The sequence below is a fragment of the Rhincodon typus genome, chromosome 47 (assembly GCF_021869965.1).
Source record: "Rhincodon typus isolate 14 chromosome 47, sRhiTyp1.1, whole genome shotgun sequence".
NCBI lineage: Eukaryota > Metazoa > Chordata > Chondrichthyes > Orectolobiformes > Rhincodontidae > Rhincodon > Rhincodon typus.
Window position 1 is genome coordinate 7,035,037 of NC_063378.1, and position 6,328 is coordinate 7,041,364.

A 6,328-nucleotide genomic window follows, 5' to 3' on the forward strand; every position below is an offset into this window, starting at 1 on the left:
CTGTATCTAACCCCGTGCTGTCCCTGTCCTGGGAGTGTTTGATAGGGACAAAGGGGTAGCAGTTCTATCATTGGGGGCCATGCCTTCACATGCCGGGGGGTCCTGAGCTCTCGAATTCCTTCTTTACACCTCTCCGTCTCTCACCTCCTCTTCTCGACATTCCTTAAATGCATTGCTGTGTGACCGAGCTAATGTTTACCCTGTCCCTGACATCTCGAGCTGTGTCTCAGTGTGGAAATGTCTCCTGCTTTCTGCTGCAGTAAATCAGTCTGGGATGATTTGGGAATTGGAGTCGAAAATTATTACTGTCGTGAGCATTGGCTGAAGGCAAAGAAACCAGTGATTTCCCGATGAGTGATCATTTAATGAGAAAATGAGTAAGAAACACAATCGCTGATCTCCATGGGCCAGTGAATGACATTTCAGTTGCTTATAGTCTGAAAGTAAAAACATATGTCCTAATGAACAAACAGATTAATTTCTGTGAGAACCAGATATTTCACTCGTCTCATTTTGAGCTTGACTGTTAGATAAATGATGGCCGAGTGTCAGAATTGGTCACTATGGTTCCAAGTTTACAATTTGGATTTCCGATGATGGGAATCCACCAGAGGCTTGTCACTTTGCTGCCACTGAATCCTCTATCTGGGATCTCTCTCGCCATCCTTCACGTAGAACTCGCAGATTTTAACTCAGCCCTTTTCACCTCCTGGACTCAACCGTGAGCCTTGAGATTGTTCAAGATCTCAAGCCCCTTTTCATCATATGGAGGAGCAGAATGAGGCCATTCATCCTGTTGAGTCTGCTCTGCCATCCAATAGTGGATGAGATGTTTCTCAAGCCCAATCCCCTTGACCCTTGATCCCCTTCCTAATTGAGAGCCTCTTGTCTTCATGCCTCACCCTCGACAGCCCTCCGTGGCGATGAGTTCCACAGATTCACCTCCCTCGGCACCTTTATCATTCACTTTTTGGACTCCCTCACCCTGGGAAAAAGATCTTGTCTATTCACCCTCTCCATGCCCCTCATGATTTTATAAACCTCTCTCAGGTCACCCCTCAGCCTCCGACGCTCCATGGAAAATAGCCCCAGCCTTTTCAGCCTCTCCCTGTAGCTCAAACCCTGCAACCCTGGCAACATCCTCATAAATCTTTTCTGAAAACCCTTTCAAGTTTTGCAACATCCTTCCTAGAGCAGGGAGACCAGAACTGAACACAGTAGTTCAAAAGTGACCCTAACCAATGTCCTGTACAGCTGCAACATGACCCTCCCAACTCCTATACTCAATGCGCTGACCAATAAAGGCAAGCGTACCAAACAGCTTCTTCAAGGCACAGTCACAGCGGCGTGTACCTTCCAAAGGCCTCACCGCGACACCTTCAACCTTGAGAAGATGCTGAAGGATAGGTTCCGTGAGAATGGCTCCAGGGGTGAAGGCCCTTCTTCAATGGAATCCATTAGAAAGTTGGGACCAGTACATAAGAATGGGGGATAGCAGAAGGCCATTGATCCCCCTACTTCATCTCGGCCTCAATTCCACTTATCCATCCACTCTCCAACACCCTGCAACCCGTTGTTAATGAAAAATCTGTCATAGGATCATACAGCACAGAAACAGACCCTCTGGTCTGACCAATCCACTCCGACCATAATCCCAAACTAAACTAGTCCCACCTGCCTGCTCCCCGCCCATATCCCTCCAAACCTCTCCTATTCATGTACTTATCCAAGTGTCCTTTAAACGTTGTACTGTGCCCACATCCACCACTTTCTCTGGAAGCTCATTCCGCATGTGAACCACCCTCGTTGTAAAAAATTTGCCCCTCATGTCTTTTTTAAATCTCTCTCCTCTCACCTTAAGGAAGAACAAGACCAGGGGACACATTTTTAAGTTTACTCAAAATCCTGGCATTCAATAGATTGAACCCTGACCATATCAGGTTAATTGTGAATCTACATATTGTGACTTGTGCATTGAGGGAGGATTTGCTGAAATATTAATTGATGTTCTCAATACGCACCTACAATATTGAACCATTCAGTAGACGTGTCAAATTTAAACATTGCCTGCACTCCTGCAAGATCTCGCATCCCTCCAACTTCTTCATCTGACAAGGTATCATACTGGGCTTGGTACGTTAGTTTGTTTTTCTCTCCACAGATGCTGCCAGACCTGAAGACTTTCTCCAGCAATCTCTGTGCTTGCTTTCAACATGTCAGAGAGTCATAGAGATGTACAGCACAGAATTAGATCCTTTGGTCCAGATTGTCCATGCCGACCAGGTATCCTAAATTAATCTAGTCCCATTTGCCAGCATTTGGCCCATATCCCTCTAAACCCTTCCTATTCATTCACCCATCCAGATCCCTTTAGATGTTGTAATTGTACCAGCCTCCACCACTTCCTCTGGCAGCTCATTCCATACACGCACCACCCTCTGCGTGAAACAGTTGCCCCTCAGGCCCCTTTTAAATCTCTGCCCTCTCACCTTAAACCTATGCCCCTCTAGTTTTGGACTCGCTCACCCTGGGAAAAAGATCTTGTCTATTCATCCTCTCCATGCCCCTCATGATTTTATAAACCTCTCTCAGGTCACCCCTCAGCCTCCGATGCTCCGTGGGAAATAGCCCCAGCCTTTTCAGCCTCTCCCTGTAGCTCAAACCCTGCAACCCTAGCAACATCCTCATAAATCTTTTCAAGTTTTGCAATATCCTTCCTATAGCAGGGAGACCAGAATTGACCGCAGTATTCCAAAAGCGGCCTAACCAATGTCCTGTACAGCCGCAACATGACCTTCCCAACTCCTATACTCAACGTGCTGACCAATAAAGGCAAGCGTACCAAACACCTTCTTCACCGCCCTGTCTACCTGTGACTCCACTTTCAAATAACTACGAACCTGCTCCCCAAGGTCTCTTTGTTCATGTTTGACCAGGTTCTCGTCATGTGCCTCAGGGTCAGATTTCTGTCTGATTACCGCAGGGTTAAAAGACTTGAGACATCTTTGGAAGATTCAAGGTGCTATATTAATGGATGTTTCTGCTCACTGAGAGGTGGGGAGGTTTAGGGAGGGAGGTCCTGAGCACAGGGCCCTGGGCAGCTGAAGGTATGGCCCCCAGTGACAGAACAATGGGAATTGGGGAACGCTCGAGAGACTGGGATTGAGGGAGGTAACAGAGGCAGAGAGGGGTGTAGGGGCTGGAGGAGATTACAGAGATAGGGAGGGGGTGTAGGGGCTGGAGGAGGTTACAGAGATAGGGAGGGGTGTAAGGACTGGAGCAGGTTACAGAGATAAGGAGGCTGTAGGATGACAGAGAGGGATGTGCGTGTGCAGAAGTGTCTATCGAAGTGCTCACTGATCACCGAATATTGGGATGTTTTGAGCTGAGCTCCTCAGAGAAACAGTGAGATCAGTTCTGAGCAAACACACTCTGTTTCCTGTGCTCAGTTATCACACAACCAGATCTCATAAACACTGTTGAAATGCCAAGGAGCCAAGTTTTAGCTTTGCTCACATTCCATGTCAGCGACTGTAAATGCCACACAATAAGAAAAAGTTTCATTTATCCAGAACCTTTCACCATCAAAGGTCATTCCAATTGATCGATTGGCTGTGTAGGGGTTACCTGCTATAATGTTTCCACTCTGGCCAGCAGAATGCACATCCTTTTGTTCACGGATGTAGGTTGAGGGACCACAATCAGCTTGAGGACAAGTAAAATGTCCCAAACATGCACACCCTCCAAACCACACAACCAGCAAAATGGTGGCCCTCAGCACTGACCCTCCGACAGTGCGGCGCTCCCTCAGCGCTGACCCTCCGACAGTGCGGCGCTCCCTCAGCGCTGACCCTCCGACAGTGCGGCGCTCCCTCAGCGCTGACCCTCCGACAGTGCCCGCTCCCTGAGTGCTGAACCTCCGACAGTGCGGCGCTCCCTCAGCACTGACCCTCCGACAGTGCGGCGCTCCCTCAGCACTGACCGTCCGGCAGTGCGGCGCTCCCTCAGCATTTACACCGAGACGGAGTGTCTGACTGGAGTTCCGTTTTTGTTGGCTGTGTGGTCTGTGGTTTCAGAACCAATGACCTTTGAGCCAAGTCACAGTACAACAGCAGGATAATTTTTTTCATTCATTCTCTGGCACATGGACATCACTTGCTAGTCCAGCATTTACTGCCCATTCCTAACTGCCCAGAGATAAGAATGAGCCACATTGCTGTGGGTCTGGAGTCATGTTTAAGCCAGACCAGGTAATGGTGGCAGATTTCCTTCCCTAAGAGATGTTTGTGAACCAGATGATATTATCACCAGGAGGCTAGCTTTATTTCTAATTTAATTTTGTTTTATTGAACTCAAATTTCACCGTGGCAAGGATTTGAACCTACGGCCCCCTAAACATTAACTTGGGGCTAAGGGTTGCTCACCCAGTCACGTTACCACTAGCTCCCTCTTGAACAATCTCAAAATGTTGGTGGTTTCATGAACACTCTTCGGAAGGTTCTCACTGACCCAAGAACCATCGAATCCCTGCAGTGCAGGGAGAGACCATTCAGCCCATCAAGTGAGCACCCACACTTCCAAACAGCATCCCACCTATCCCTGTAACCCTGCATTTCCCATGACTAACTCACCTGGCCTGCATGTCCCCGAACACTATGGGCCAATTCACATAATCTGCACATCTTTGGACAGTGGGAGGAAACCGGAGCACCCGGAGGAAACCCACGCAGACACGGGGAGAGTGTGCAAACTCCACACAGACAGTCGCCCGAGGGTGGGATCGAACCTGGTTCCCTGGCGCCGTGAGGCAGCAGTGCTAACCACTGAGCCACTCCTCTTGGTTAACTGGTATTTTTTTTAAACAATAGATTCATGGCCAACATTTCTTGCCCAGAGAGCAGTTTAAGTGTGGACCACATTACTTTCTTTCCCTAAAGGACATTAAGTGAACCAAATGGGTTTTTCCCAACAATCGACACTGGATTCATGGCCGTCATTAGACTCTTAATTCCAGATTTTTACTGAATTCAAATTCCACCATCTGCCGTGGCGGGATTCGAACGCCGGTCCCCAGGGCCATTCCCCAGCTCGCTCGATTGATAGCCCAGTAATAGCACCGCTTGGCCATTTATGGGTGGCATGGTGGCTCAGGGGTTAGCACTGCTGCCTCACAGCACTGGGGACCCAGGTTCGATTCCACCCTTGGGCAACTGTCTGTGTGAAGTTTGCACATTCTCCCCGTGTCTGCGTGGGTTTCCTCCCACAGTCCAAAGATATGCAGGTTAAAGTGGATTGGCCATGCTAAATTACCCCATAGCATTCACAGATCTGTAGATTAGGTGGGATGTAGGGGTTTAATGGGTGGGATGCTCAGGGCCTGTTTCCACACTGTAGGGATTCTATGAATTGCCTGCCCATAGTTTAATTCTAGCCTATCAAAGAGGGGAATTTCTTCACCTTACTTTTTAATAAATTGAACAAGCTGCTGAGTGCCTTTATCCATCACAATGAACGGTAAAAATAGCCTGGAGTATGAAGCACAATCGAGTTTGCCTTCCTCCAGTTCAGACCCGTGGAGATATTTGGAGATTCCCACAGTGCGTCGTCATCCTGGTTTTATCCGTGCCCTTTGTTGCTTTCAGGCTCAGGAGCTCCCATTCCCTCTGGGCCGCTTTCCCGTCTTAACCCCTCCATCTGCCTCGGGGCTCCTTCAACTCCCTGCTGTCCCCTCGCTCTCACCCGCAGCGAGAGCTATTCACTCAGCACCAGTTTTAGTGCCCACTCAGCCATCCTGGCAACCAGTCCACCAACGCCTTGGGTTTGAAACACCGAGTTCTGGGTTTTCAAATCCAGCTTAGTGCCTGGGAAGGGGGAGTGGGGGGGTTGGGGAGGTGTTTCTCAATGCTAAGACGGAGGTGATGAGGAAGACCTCGCCTCGGAAGACAGCAGGCCCTATCGGCACAACCAGGGAGGGCACGAACATGGATTGTGGGGGGGCTGGGGAAGGACACACCGCACCACGCTGTCAAATACAAAGCCGTTGCGAAGGGAACTCGCCCTGTCAAACTCCTGACTCAGAGACAGCGAGAACAATGATGTGATGGCAGAGAGCGGAACCAGCAGGTCACCCAGGGTCACCACACACTTGTTTAACTAACGCCTGACACTGTTTGCTCAGGATTGATAAATGTTCCAGTAGCTCAGCTTACCCTAAAGTGGGGATCCCATCAAACACACCCAGGACAGGGACAGCACAGGGTTAGATACAGGGTAAAGCTCGGTCTACACTGTTCTTATCAAACAGTCCCAGGACAGGGACAGCACGGGG

General features: G+C 49.2%; 1 protein-coding gene across 1 annotated transcript in view; it reads left to right on the forward strand.

The window, feature by feature from the left end:
• LOC125487946 overlaps window positions 1–2,180 on the forward strand; it is a 113,440-nt gene extending 111,260 nt beyond the window's left edge. The window contains exon 7 of the mRNA XM_048620624.1: window positions 2,162–2,180. The gene's annotated coding sequence lies outside the window, so the exon portion shown is untranslated. The remainder of the gene's footprint in view (window positions 1–2,161) is intronic.
• Window positions 2,181–6,328: the final 4,148 nt, after the last annotated feature.